Source organism: Gobio gobio (genome assembly GCF_949357685.1).
Source record: "Gobio gobio genome assembly, chromosome: 8".
NCBI lineage: Eukaryota > Metazoa > Chordata > Actinopteri > Cypriniformes > Gobionidae > Gobio > Gobio gobio.
Genome location: NC_137114.1, coordinates 11,218,716 through 11,234,127, shown reverse-complemented (window position 1 = coordinate 11,234,127; position 15,412 = coordinate 11,218,716). Strand labels below are relative to the sequence as shown.

The 15,412-nt window shown below is 37.3% G+C and overlaps 1 protein-coding gene across 2 annotated transcripts in view; it reads right to left on the bottom strand.

The window, feature by feature from the left end:
* porb (P450 (cytochrome) oxidoreductase b) overlaps positions 1 to 10,331 on the bottom strand; it is a 68,564-nt gene extending 58,233 nt beyond the window's left edge. The window contains exons 1-2 of one of the 2 annotated variants that reach the window (XM_079823038.1): positions 10,249 to 10,331; positions 10,042 to 10,129 (exon numbers count right to left, since the gene is read on the bottom strand). The gene's annotated coding sequence lies outside the window, so the exon portion shown is untranslated. Of the gene's footprint in view, positions 1 to 10,041; positions 10,130 to 10,248 lie in introns of those variants that run through there. The other variant, XM_079823039.1, reaches the window with a different exon arrangement.
* Positions 10,332 to 15,412: the final 5,081 nt, after the last annotated feature.

Sequence of the window (15,412 nt, the reverse complement as noted above, 5' to 3'; positions counted from 1 at the left end):
CTTAGTGCAGGCAATTCGGCAGGACCACATTATCTCTCAGAATACCATAGGTGACTGCATGCATTTTCACTCTCTTTTCGCGGATGATATCCTTCTCTACATGTCTAATCTTTCCTCTTCTCTACCTCAGTTTCTTAAAATATTTAATGACTTTAGTGTCATAAGTGGTTAAAAAATTAACTGGGGAAAATCTGTATTAATGTCCTTGTCAGCGTCAACCAATACTGCATTAGCATTAGGGGTGCACCGATCCGACTTTTTCAGTCCCGATACCGATACCGATGCCTGGGCTTTGTGTATCTGTCGATACCCGATACCGATCCGATATATTGTTGAATTAATAATAAACTGTATATCTTCCACCTTATACCTTCCTTGAAGAGACTAAAGGCACCAGACTTTACTAACTAAACATAACTAAGACAAAATAACAGATGTATGTAAGGTGTTGAATTCTTATTTATTTAAAAAACAATTGTGCATTCAAATCTAAAATAGAATGTAATCTAACTTCTTTAAATAAATAAAATGTAGCAGTGGAAACAAAAAACAGTGTATTGGTCAAACATACAATAGTAATCTGACAGTTACCAAACATTTTTTACACTACAGATAATTGTTTTGGTATATAATCATATCAATATTAAAAAGTAGCATTACAAATTAACAAATAGTCTAATTTTCTACCATATGCAATTTAATAAAAAATTTCAGCTAGCTAATAACAACTTTGTTCTGGTTTCACCTCACTCCAGATTAAATGATTGTAGGCTAGGCCTATTTATTTTACTACACATTGTCAACAGAAATAAGATGAAATACTGTTGATAATTAAAAATAATTCTTACTATCCACTCTTGCTAAAATGGGTAAGCACACTTGTGTTCTCATTTCAGATGCGTTCTGAGTAAATTAATAAACTGAGTTCATGAGTTCAGTGTTGGACAGATCAGTTGTTCTAACCAGTCGTTAAAATGATTCGGTTCAAAGGAGTCATTAGGTCACGAATCGGACATTAGCAGACGCGTTGTGTGCGAATCCCGTCTGTTAGAACATCGCGAAAGATGTCAACACACAGAAAACACTTCATAACTGGATATAATTTGTCTCCCGCTTATTGAAAGTATGCTTTATGTCAGCTGGTCAGAGAAGAGTCAATGTTTTTTGAGCGCAATTCACACCCAGTGATAATTCAAGGACAAAATTGTCCGAATGTGTCACGTGCAACATGGTTTCGGTCTTCCGAGCTTTTGATTTGGATTAATATGTGAAATATGAGAGCGAACACTGATTATTTTGAAGACCCAGAGAGCGCGCGCGGGGGAGGAGCTCTCAGATCGGTCTCTCTGTCACTCAGTCACAAGCGCAGCATCTGTTCTACATCACTCGTAAATCACAATAACTCATCAAATTAGGCTTTGGCCGTCAAAAAAATGTCAATGCAGGAAAGACCCTTACTTTGCAGTAATACCCTCGAAACAGCGACGAACTAGTTGGCGTGGCAAGCGTGAAATATCTCCTCCACACAGCCGACTCTCTGGCTCGCTCCCTTCTAGCATGCGACACACGTGAAGCTGACGAATGACGTCGGTTCTGCTGCGACGGAAAAAAACACCTGGATCGGCTTGTGGATCTGTTAATTTTTCCGATCCCCGATCCAGCTATTTTGTCAGTATCGCGGCCGATATCCGATCCTAATATCGGATCGGTGCACCCCTAATTAGCATCCTCCTAGATCCCAATTAGTAAGACATTTTAATATTAGGGAATTCAGATTTTTCCCTCACTGCAGAAAGGAAAATTATAGTTCTTTATTTACTACTATCAGACAAGATTTACAAAGATGGGATGTTATTTTAGCCTCACTGCAAGGCAGGATCACAATCATTAAAATGAATATCCTTCCTCGACTTTTATTTCTGTTTTCTGGGATCCCTTAATCTCCTCATAGAACCTTTTTTTAAAGAAATTGACTCCTTGATTACAAAATTCATTTGGAACAAGAAACGACCAAGAATTCAACTCTCAACATTGCAGAGAAGATCTGATAAACGAGGCTTGTCACTACCGAACTTACAATTGTACTTTTGGGCATGTCAGCTGTGCTTTCTTAAGACTTGGTTAGAAGTTGACTCACAGATCGCCTGGTGGGACGTGGAAGCGTCAGCAATGCTTCCGCATCGGCTCCAGGATATTTTATTCACAGGTTTATCAAAGAAAGACCTGAAGTTTGGGAATACAATTGTTCATGGGAAGTTCATCTAAGTTCACATCTGAATCTCCGATTTGGCATAATCATAACTTACAATCTGACAACAGACCTTTTGTTTTTAAGCCATGGTCGGATCAAGGTGTACATACCCTGCGTGATATATTCGACAATCAGGGCTTAAGGTCCTTTCAAGATCTGAAAGAGTGTAACAATCTTCCTGGTCATTCTGATTTTCTGTATTTAAGGTTGAGAAGCGCTATGCGCTCTTATGGAGTACTGTGGAACTGTTACTTGGACTTGAACTTTTCACAGGCGAGAGGAGCGGTGTCATTCATTTACAACAGACTGCTCAAGCATGGCTGTGGTATGCTTCCCATCACTACGGTATGGGGAAAGAAATTGGCTCCTTGCAAACTAAATTGGGACTGGATATGGGACACTATTCCACCAACAATGTCAAAAAATCTTGCCCATCAGTTAATTCACTAGAAACTGCTACATAAGGCTTATGCTACTCCAAATATCTTGCACAAAATTAAGCGCTTGCCTAGCCCCTTCTGCTCACTCTGTCACTCCAATACTGTGGGTAACTATATGCACATGTTTTATGAGTGTCAATATATTGGTAACTTCTGGGATGAGGTCTTTCGAGTTGTGACGGAACTATGTGACAAGGTTACCTTAAACACCCCAGTCTCTGTTTGTTGAATGAGGATGCGGATCTTGATCTGACTTTCAGTCAGCGTAGGATTCTTCACACTGCTCTAACTGCGGCCAAAAAGATAATCTTCAAGATTTGGCATGAGCCTACAATTCCAGCAGCCAAATTGTGGCTTATAGAACTTAAATACATCGCCCTGTTAGAACTTACTACAGCGAGAATTAACAAAGCCAAACCAAAAACACTTAAAGGCCTGGACTGAATTTGTTACAAAACGCTCATATATAATAACTCAATAGGCCACCCGTACTGGTTGCTTCTGAACATTATCAAGGAGGAGCAGTGGGAATCCTGGAGCTGTGCTGGTGTTGTTAATCCACCCCCCAATTTTTATTTATGATTTTTTTTTTTTTTTAAACAAGCAAACCCTGGTCTTGTATATAGTCGTATATATGTATTTGTGGTCGCACATGTTCAGCCTTGCAATAAGTAAATAAATATTCACACAAAAAAACATTGACAGATCTGTATGGAAGCCTAATAAAATCATGCTCCGGTAAGTCATAATTATGAGAGAAAAAATTATGGCAAAAAAAAAAAAAACTCTCTCATAATTATGACTTAAATGAGCATGTTTTTTTATGTGGCAGACATAGCTAATTAAATCTTTGATTAAATCTATGCAATTCTGAACCCATGGCTCCAGAGGGAGGGAACCCATGTACGGTACACATTTAAGGACATCCTCTTATGGTGAAAAGGCATCATGCCTCAGACCAAAAGGCTTCAGTCATTGGACCAAACGGTGACATGCCTTAAATGTTACACTGGTCAAGTTCTATACAGAAGAGAATATGACTACACATTGTTAATCGATATATTGCGATATAAAAAACAATATGTTTCGTTGATGTAAACTATATGATTCGTGATATAGAGTTGTTTTATCCAAGGCTCAGCTTACTGAATTTAAAAGGTATAATTCACCCAAAAATGTAAATTCTGTCATCATGTACTCACCCTCATGTCGTTTCGTTTAACTTCCAAACACAAATGAAGATATTTTTATGAAACCTGAGAGATTTCTGTCCCTCCATTTAAAGTCCATTTCTCTCAAACTTAAAAGATCCAAAACATGTCAAAGGCATCTTAAAAATAACTAATCGAGTGATCTAATCCAAATACAAGTCTTCTGAAGAGACACGATGGCTTTATATGTGATGTGTGAAAATAACAGGAGAGTGAGTAAATGCAGAACTAACCATTTACAGTTTGAGAACATTTACTGGATGAGGGAAAAAAATAAACATTTACAGAGTTTCAGTGAAAAAAAAAACCCTCTCTATTTTGGCTTAAAATATTGCGATAAATATAAATAACATAATTAAATATCATTGTGAGTTCCGTATCACGATTTGTATCGAATCGTGACACGAGTGTATAGTTACACCCCTAGCTTCCCCGGCAACCAGTGTGGCCAAGTTGGGCTACTTTTAAATTGTTGCCACGGACCACGGGTAAAATAAATTTGATTTCCACCCCCGCTTTGGTACTTCACCCCCACTACACCGCTTCAGCGCTCCAAAAACCCCAGAACACCCCCTAGACATACAAATTCACTTGAGAATTCGGCCACCCGATGAAGAAGACATATTGGGCTTTTTTGGCCTACTTTTGACAGGCCATTGGGCTACTTTTGTTGCACAGACCTGGCAACCCTGCCTGTAACCTCTCTACACAACACAGTCTCGAAAGATTTCTTTCATGATAGTTTGCCAACATACAAGCTTGCTAGTTGCAATGTGTTATTCAGCTAACTTTTTAAGCGTGCAAATAGAACAAGCGAAAATTTACAAAATAATCCCAGTGGGACATGTTCTATACAACTTAATCAGTGTAACATTTAAGTAAAGCAGTAAGAAAACCGTGTGCATGTGACGTTACATTGGCTGTGTTTACACCGCAGGTCTTAATGTACAGATCCAATCTTTTGACCATATCCGCCTGTTTACATTCCCTTTAGACCTGGGGCCTGTACCATGATGGTAGTTTAACAAACTCAGGGTTACAGGATTAGTTTTGAGTTGACAAAACCAAACCAATCTATTCAGGCTTTGTTGGTCCCATGATGCTGATCATCAGCTTTCTCTGTCAACTCAGGCTTTGATCCTGAGTTTAGGAGTTTAGCTGTGACATCAGCAGTGAACAGCCAATCACAGGCTGTGGATCAGTGAAACTGAGATTCACTTCTCACGAGAGAAGCAGTGAGATTCACTTCACTCTTCTGCAGAATATACATGATTGAAAATATTAAGAATTTAAACTCATTTACACAGAAGAAAAGAGCTGTCGAGGACAACTTTAAGAAAAATCTTATACATCAATGCAAGTAAAAGTTATGAAGTTAGTTGAGTTCATATATAGAGAGAATTGAACATTTATGCTCACATGTAATTTTTTATAGATTTAGTTATTGAATTTAAAGCTTATTTGTATGACCTTTATATAGGCTATTTATTTTAATATTAACAAAATGCACATTAATGATTGATTTACTAAAATTATACATGTGTAATTGATTAAGGGTATAATAATTACATAAATTATTTTTAAATAATTCAAAATTATTATTATTATAAATAAGCATTGTTAAAAGCCAGAGGCTTAAGTCTTTAATAGCCATTTGCTATAGTGACCTTTAATATGGAGAAGAAAAAGGGGAGTGACTTTATTGTATCAGATATGTGTCACCTTGCTCACAGCTGATTGGTCCAATTTCAGTTTGAGATCTCTTATCCAGAACATAACCTGTCCTGGAGCAGGTTAGCTGTGGAGGGTAAGTTACTATGGAGATGAACACAGCTAAAAGCCAAACCACTTTAATGGTACCTTAAACCCAGGATTGGCACAAACTAAGCTTAAACATATCTGGCTAGCAGCTAAACCGGCTTCATGGTATAGGCCCCAGACTGGTATCTGATATCTGTGTTTACATTAATTCCCGCACAAATGATTGTCGTGATCGCTTTACGATGCACATGGTAGACCCTCTGGTTTTGAATGGCCGTGCTATTAAAATTATTTATACAATTAATGTCGGGTGGAAATTATTATTTGCCATCATCGACAAAATAACAGCAGTCATGGATGTTTTGCAGCGCAATATCTGACCGGACAGATATAGACAGGGAAATCAGCTACTCAATGTTAATGTGTGCATGCAATTGCTTTGCTTTAATTATAAAAGTTTCCATCTCAATAAAAAAGCTTTGAGCGAGCGCATACAGGCACATCTGCTTCATAATACAGCATTAAAAAGCTATCCTTGTGGGCAAACGTGTCGCCCTTGCCTTGTGGTGGCATAGGTCGGATGTGTTTAGACATAGGTCGGATGTGTTTAGACATAGGTTTTGGAAGTGGCTCAGAACGGATGTGGGGAAAAAACAGATCTCGCGCCGATTTGTGTGTTTACACGAGTGCAACAAATTCCGATCTGTGTCAGATGTGAGTAAAAAAAAAAAAGTGATTTTTGGTGCCAGTGTAAACGCAGCCATTGAGGAGGGGCAATTCGAGAGTCCATTTTGTCCGATGCCTTTATGTCGGAGGCTGTTTCTTCTGATGCCTAATTGTACAAGACCTGACGTTGTTTTTCCTGAGACGTCAAAGCCTTTTAGTCTGAAGTTTGATGGCCTTTCATCATAAGACTGAGGTCTAAGGATGTCCTAAAACGTACACTGTACCCAGTGTTGCCAGACGTACGATAATTATTGTATTTGTACGATAATTTTTACCTCTGTAACAATGAAAAAAATCCCATAACGTTCGATCATTTCAGAATTTTGTGACACTTCAAATAATGGTCGTTGTAATCATAAGGCGTCTATACTCATAGATCTAGCAGTGGATCCTACGTCTACCGTCATTACGCATTTCTAACATCTCATCTCACGTTAAGTCTTCTCGGCCAATCATTGTGGAGAATGACTCTCTCACGACTTAACATTCCTGCCGCAGGCTTAAGCCGGGTGCACACTGTGCGATTTATAATAGTCCTTTACGTTTGTTCCTTGTCAGACTGTGTGAACATGATCCCCGCTGTAAGCCACGTCTAGGGATGAAACGATTACCGGTTTCACGATAAAATTTAGTGACGGTTAGTAATATCGTATAAAATTTTATTATCATTTAAACCGCGTGATTATCACGGTTGTGAAAACTCGCGGTAAATCCGGTGTAGTCAGCGTCAGTCAGGCGCAGCACCGCTGTTTTTTGAATGAGAAGAAATGTCAGATGGCAGTGACAGCACTCGGGGGATTGTTCAGATTTCTAAAAGGACCAAATCTGAGGTGTGGTCATATTTTGGCTTTTACAAAAGTCCTGAGGGAAACTTAATTGAAGATGGTCACCCTGTCTGCAGAACATGCCAGAAGAAAGTCACTGTAATAGGGGGAACACTTCAAAACTACGAACTCAAGGCAAGTGGACTTTGACCTCAATACCAAAACTACATCTGGCAAATTATAACGTGAAGTGAACAAACAAATTCAGACAAGACTAGGAAGACATTTAAGGGACAATAATCAGGGCTTGACATTAACAACCGGCATTTGCGGGTGTAACGTTATTTCGGCTGCACACTAGTCACTCTGACTGTTGAACTTATTATAGTCTTCTCAAAAGCCATCTGTTATAATCACATTGCGCATTATAACCACTCACACGTGTTTATATTGAGTTTATGAATGCTATGTCTCATAATCAGAGGCGTTCAGATTAGTGGAGTTTAGTTCAGAGTGCGCGCCGCTCTCACTCACTGAAATCTACACTCAAAGCAGAGATAAATGTGCGATGTATGCAGGAGATTCACTCATCAAACAGAGGTTGTACTGTTTTTGTTCTATTTCAGCAGCAAAAATGGTTTTAAAAAACACAGCAGAACCACAGCGCATCTGATATGACTGGCATAACGCAGGCGAATTTAGGGACCGTCTGTAAAGTTACACACAACATTGGTAACGTTATACACGTTTCAAACTTCACTAGCATTTGAAGAGAATGACAGTCATAAAACTGACTGTAAAGTGATCATTTAGTGTCAGGTATGATGCACACATTTTGATATTTAATAAAATAAACTGTCAAATCATATGGAAATATGGATATGCATTATTTCACTAGGATACTGTTTGGGCTCTAACACAAAATATGCTGATTTAAATGCATCATTGCTGAACACTGATGAGAATATTGCTTGAGAATATATTTACAGAGATAATATTAGAGATTATATTTACGACAAATTATTATTATTTATGCGTTGCTATTGACGACGGCCATTAAGGAAGGAAATCCCACAGAATCTAGCTTCAAAAAGTGCAAAGAGCTGCTTGATTTATTTGTGGTTTGTTGATTTTCAAATATAAAACTTGTTGAAATGTTTTAAGTGTGTGTATCTGTTCTTTTTTAACACTTTCATCTCGTTTGAACAAAACCGTGATAATATTGATAACCGTGATAATTTGGGTCACTATAATCGTGATGTTAAATTTCCATACCGTTTCATCCCTAGCCACGTCACACTGTAAGATCTCAGTTTTCATTATGTCAGACTGTACGATAGTCAAGGCACGTTAAAAACGGACGCACGCAAGAAAACTTGTCCGGAGTTTTATATCATCAATCAATGACTGTGAGCGTGAGCTGCACGGGACTGAAATGGTGGCTAGCGCTCATTTTGGTCATAGTTTGTCTTTAAAAAACGAAGATAATTTGACGGCCGTCGTAGTAGAAGTCACACCGCCAGAATTTCGTCTGAGGTCAAATTTGATCGCATCGGTCATTAATCGGCTGTCGGTGAACATGTCACACTAATGATCAAAGACTTCAGATTTTAGCCTAGGATCAGAGGAATCTTTTAGGATTTGCGTGAAATAGTGTGAAAAAGACGTACTATTAAATGTATTAAAAAGGCATTATAGTATATTTGTATTGTACTAAAAACATACTCAAGTACATTTTTAATGTATTTAATAGTACATATTTTCACCTGTGGAAGTTGATAGTTTAGCAATAAAGTATTGAAAATGAGTGCTGAAAAGGAAGGTGAAGAGGAAGGCAGAGTCTACGGAGCAGCGTGTCAAAAAGATAAATAGCTGTGTTCTGTAATTTTCTTCCAAATAGGATCATTTTGGGCTTCTGGTATGATACTTGGACGTTTCCAACCTGGCAACACTGACCGTACCCATGGCTCGAAAATGCTAACGGTCTTCCAGATTTTAGAAACTACAAATTGAGGAGCTCTTTTGAGGAAAAGCAAACACAGTGAGATTTATAAGAAAGCAGGAGTTTCGTGACTCTTAAAATTACTGGCCATAAGAGAGAGAACCGTGGTGTGCATTTGACAAACCTGTCAAACCACGTGTTGGGAAAATCTGCTTTGTCAGCATCAAGAACATGATGAACATGAACCAGCTCAATTTCACAGTTGACAAGTTTTAATGCGACCAAACAACTAATAGATAGAAAATTAGAAATTAATGAAGACAACATGCAAATGATCTCTAGAAGAAAATAAAAAGAGCACCAAACATCTTTGTGCATAACGTTACTTGTTGTACACATAATAATTATTGTATTTAAGTATATTCATAGTATTTTAAATGAAATGGCAAGTTAATTAATTAAATGTGAAATTGCACTAAATACACATTTTATTTTATTTTATTTTAACATTTAAAACAAGTTCACTTTATGTATCATCAATATAGTGTGAATTCATGAGAAGGAATTACTAGCTACTTGTATTATTAGCTACTTCCTACTTTTAACAATGTAGAAATCTACTTCTTCTTAAATGACTAACCCAGAGTATTTTTTTTTTATTTAATTTGTACACGTTAACTTAAGCATATTCTAAAATGTTGAGCAACTCTTAACTGTAGGATAAACTCTGAATCAACAGTGTGAGGTCTTTTTGATTGTTTGTTTGTGTAAAACTGAAGAACTGAGAACTGAAGACACAATCCTAACCCACCGCAAAGCTTCAGCGGCATCTAAATGCATGCCTTATCACAGTCCCTTGATATCCAGTCGATTTAAGTTGCCTGCTATATTGAAAGCAACTTTAAGAGATAGTTTTAAGACAGGTAAGTTTGAGAAAAGTTCTTACCTGCTCTCTTCAGCACTGACAAGAGATTCTCGCGATGCGGAAAACTGATGTTACTCTTCCGTCATACACGCTCGACTAGTCCATTCCGCTGAGGGGGAGACCAGACACACATTTGTAACTGTATGTTTCTTTTCTTGGGTAAATACAATCCCATTTAGCTGTAGTGATTATTTCTCGTATTTCCAGCATGTAGTAGTGTGTCCTTACCCCGCGGTGTGGTAGTATAATGCAGTGTAAGTTTAACTTCCACCTATCCCCACCTGGTGATGCAGTGGACGCTTCGAAAAGATGTTTTGTAATGGTGCACATGCAACGTGAAATAATCAATTTCAAAGTGCATCGGGTTAAGGGTGATGGTTATGCAATCATTAGGATGGTACAACACGTCTTCACGTCCCTGAATCCGCGGTAAACTGTCCTCCGTCAGGAGGTTACAAAAATATAACCACGTGAAACTAAAAGTTGTCCGGGTCATTCCTAGCATTCGGTGCCATTTGAGTCCCCATGACATAATGTGGTATATTTTGAGTAAAAATGGGCTAATAATTGTATTTAACGGCTCATTTTACACAGTTAATCCCCCTTTACCATACAACACAATAATATGTACCCAAGATTAATTAATTAAAAATAATTACTCTGATTTTAGTGCAAGTATGCTAAACTGCCATGTCCCCACCAAGTAAGTTTGCCTAACTTCAGCCACAAATATAAGTAAAAGAAATCAAACAAATTCCAAATTTTTCAATATTGTTGTATATTCTTATTTATAATATTCCTCACCAATATATATTTTTTGTTATTAAAACATTTTTAATGCTTAAAGTCTGTAAAATATGTTGTGTCCCTGAAAGGAATGTCCCCCCTGTTACTCTGATGGAAAATCCATCTGAACACACCCCTTGACTGTTCCTCTAATCCCATGATTCTCAGGAAGTAGAATACCTTTTGGCGGCAAACTATCTACAAGAATCAAAGTAAGTCTCTCTCCTTAATTTACACTTTTTTTGAATGTATTACAACGATTCATTCATGTGGTAAAGCATAACATCCACCCTGTCATGCTTATTTATAGTGGAAACTGATAATTGATTGTAATTTTGAAAATATGGTTAATAAACATGTTAAAAATCTTCCTCAGTGATCACTGCGCACTAGCTTGTTGTTCATCACATAAGTAGCAATGGCTAACTTTAGCATAAAATGTCCCTCCTGTTACTGTCCACCCTGTTACTTTTTTTGCAGTAACAGGGTGGACATATTGTAACAGAGTGGCATAATACCTAGATAAATAAGTGTTTATAGCATTTATTTGTATTTATAATCAATTTATAAGGAATTTATTTTAATAATAATTTAATAATTTATATAATCTCAAGAAATAGTAGCTTAAATAGTATGCATGTATTTGTCAGGAAATGGCGCTGCTGTCTGCTGCAGAAAAGCAGCGACGCTACAGGGAATGTCGTGATGCAGACCCAGAAAGAAGGCAGAAAGAGAGGTGGAGAAAGGACAGAGAGGAAGGAATAAAATAGGGGTTGGCAGGGTAAATTAGTTGATTTGTGGTGTGATGTCCTGTTGTTCAGTGCCGTGATGTCCACTCTGTTATGTCCTGTCCACCCTGTTACCTCTGTTTTTTTTTATGTTAATAAAATAAGTTCAACAAATGTCATGCATATCTTTGTGGTTACTTGTAGAAAATTAAATGGCAAAATTGAATTATTTAAGATGGGGACAAAATTCCGAAGAAATGTATTTTTATTCTAAAAGAAATATGTTGAAATTACCATTGTGCCTTAAAAAAAAAAACTTTTCTCAAGATAATGCTTGTTTATGAACACTTTGTTAAAACATTTGCAGGGTAGAGTGAGGGACATTTTAGCTCTTAGAATATGTAAATATTACAATAATTATGCATTTAAAACGAGTATTAATTGAGATGAGAATGTCCGGTAACAGGGTGGACATTTGGCCTTTGCATGTGTGAAGAATTTGGTCAAAATTATTAAACAATAATATCCTGAGCTGGACCAATATATTTTTACTGTAGTGTAACAAGCCATTCTTCAGATAAAATTATAAAATCATAGAAATGTTTACATTTTTGAATAGAAAGTTACCAAGCTGAAAAGGCACCGAATAGTAAGAATGACCCGTCCATGTTTTCCTATAAATAGGCCTGCCTGGATTTCATGAATTGTTTTGTCATGAAATTAGAAAATGAATTTGTTTCATGGGCGTCGGAAGCAAAAAAAAAATGTGGGTGGGTCCTTCCCCAGAAAAAATGTACTGGAGTAGATGCCATTTACATTTAGTAGAAATATGCCGCCTTGTTTGCTAACTGTCTTTTTGGGAAAGACAAACTCACGGAAATCACCATATCATTGAGAGCAGCAATAGTGTAGGGCACTAGTTAGTCAAAGTGTGGTACGAGTACCACTGCCTCTAGTGGTACTCAGAGGAATCACTAAATAAATGAATGTTAAAACACATACATTTTAATTTTAATCATTATATAAAGGGTTAGTTCACCCAAAAATGAAAATTCTGTCATTAATGACTTACCCTCATGTCGTTGGACACCCGTCAGACCTCCGTTCATCTTCAGACACAAATGAAGATATTTTAGTGTAAATCTGATGGCTCTGAAAGTCCTCCATTGGCACAATGGCACGGTTCACTCTCAAGACCCTTAAAAGGCACTAAAGACGTCGTTACAAAGTTCATCTCACTACAGTGGTTCTACAATAACTTTATGAATCTGCGAGAATAGTTTTTGTGCACAAAAAAACCCCTAAATTACGACTTATATAGTGATGACGATTTCAAAACACGGCCTCATGAAGTTTCGAAGCGTTATGAATCAGCGAGTCGATTCATGATTCGGATCGCGTGTCAAACTGCTGAAATTGCGTGACTTTGGCGATCCAAACTGCTGAATCGACTCACTGATTCATAACGCTATATAAGTCATCACTATATAAGTCGTTATTTAGGGGGTTTTTTTGCGCACAAAAACTATTCTCGTCACTCCATAAAGTTATTGTAGAGCCACTGTAGTGAGATGGACTTTGTAACGACGTCTTTAGTGCCTTTTAAGGGTCTTGAGAGTGTAAAGTGCCATTGTGCCAATGGAGGCCTTTCAGAGCCATCAGATTTACACTAAAATATCTTCATTTGTGTCTGAAGATGAACGGAGGTCTGACTGGTGTCGAACGACATGAGGGGACGTCATTAATGACAGAATTTTCATTTTTGGGTGAACTAACCCTTTATTATTTTATTTACTAGCACAGTGCAGTGTTACTGTATAAACTGTCTATTTACAATGTTAAAGTGGCTGACAACAATAAATGTTCCTATTAGGAATAAACTGCCTCGTTTTTTAACTGTGCAGAGCTGTAGCTGAATAGTTAGGCCTACTATGCTATTGTATTTTAATTTTGGTCATTATGGTGGTACTTGGTATAAAAAGTTTGAGAATCACTGGTGTAGGGGTAAGATGAATTAAGTTTTGACACAAATCAACCAGAGGTTCAAATCCACCTTTTGCCGAACTCACTCTACTCCCTTTTCACATATGAGATCGGAAAGGCATTTATTTTCAATAAAAATGAAGAAAATATTCAAAATGTGGAAATAAAGCGTCTAACATGTGTTTGATAATAAGTGTTTATCGGTTAGGGGAAGGTAAACAGACATGTGCTGGATTAGAGACGAGTGGGTCCAATATCATTGATCGTAAAAAAGTGGGTGGGTCTTGTCCCACCCGAATACAATGGTTCCGACGCCCATGATTTGTTTAATTGCAAAAGTGAAATCTGTAATGGGCTTAAGTAGTACATGCTGTGTTCCAAAAAGTACAACTTTTAATTAAAATTACTTTTTTAAAATTAAATAAACACTTTTGATTAGTCTTCCAATCATCAACCTTGTATCCATGTTTTTTTCTTTTCCTTAATATTTATATTATCACTTTAAACTGTTATATAGGAATATATATCACTCTATCTTCTGCCTGAGGGCATACAGCTCAAACATCTCCTGAGGAGAAAATGGGGGCAACATACCAAATGTTTTTCCAGCTCTTCTCACCACATTTTGAAGTTGTGACCTAAGTTGTAAAACCATAACATATTCTATTCAATTGCTGATCTGTAAAACAATAACATGACTTTTATTCACCCCATAAACCCTAAGCCTTCACAAAAAGTGCAAGCGCTGACTAGCTTGTGTGCAAACATACTCCACTCGACCCCATTGTAGTTGAGAATCCAAGTAGATGCCTAAGTACTTATACACCGATCAGGTATAACATTATGACCTAATTTTGTGTTGGTCCCCGTTTTCATGCTAAAACAGCCCTGACCGCCGAGGCATGGACTAGACCCCTGAAGGTGTGCTGTGGTATCTGGCGCCAAGATGTTAGCAGCAGATCCTTTGTCCGATACTGGGTCTAGAGCCCAGTGTGCAAATAATGTGGGAAAAAATAAATGCTCTGAACCACAAGTGGATTTAGTCAAACTGAGAAAGTCAAAAAGCGTTAGGTTGTGCCCCGCTCTCTCCTAATTAGCGAGACATGCTGGAAGAATGGGAAAATGACAAAGATAGAGTTTTCTGTGAATATATTGTAAAATGTAATTAATTCCTGTGGTCAAAGCTGGATTTTCAGCATCTTCACATGAACCTTCAGAAATCATTGTTACATGGACTGATGTTATGGTAGGTATTGAACTTTAGTGATATTAAAACTCATGGGAAAGAGATTTCAAAATTTGTGGAATAAATGAATAAATAAATACATAAAATAATTTGCTATTTGCCATCTGCACCAGGAAAGACAAAATATAACCTAAAGAAGTATGCCAGTCATTCATTAATGTTATCAATAAGCATTTCAATAATACAAAAAATATAATATATATGTTTGTATAAATAGCATATTTGTATGATAGTAAGTGGTGTTTAAAATAGCTCTGTGCATAATGAGCTGGTGGGTTTATGGTGAGGCGTGTTGCAGTCCGGCCCTGCATCTCAATGTGCAGACTATCCGCCCTAAATAGTATTGAATATTAGTAATGTCACACTATTTAGGATGAATAGTCTGCACATTGAGATGGGTGTGATGGGCCGCTTTGTGCCAGAAAGTCCAGGGCCACTTTTCTGCCCCAGTCCATTCCTGATATAGGCTACATCATTTTCAGAGGTGGACAGTAACGAAGTACATTTACTTGAGTATCTGTACTTTACTGGAGTTTTATTTTTTAGGGATACTTTTACTTTAACTTCACTACATTTGAAAGACAAATATCATATTTTTTACTCCACTACATTTCTATCGAAGTCCTCAAAGTCGAAAGTCGTTTCTGTA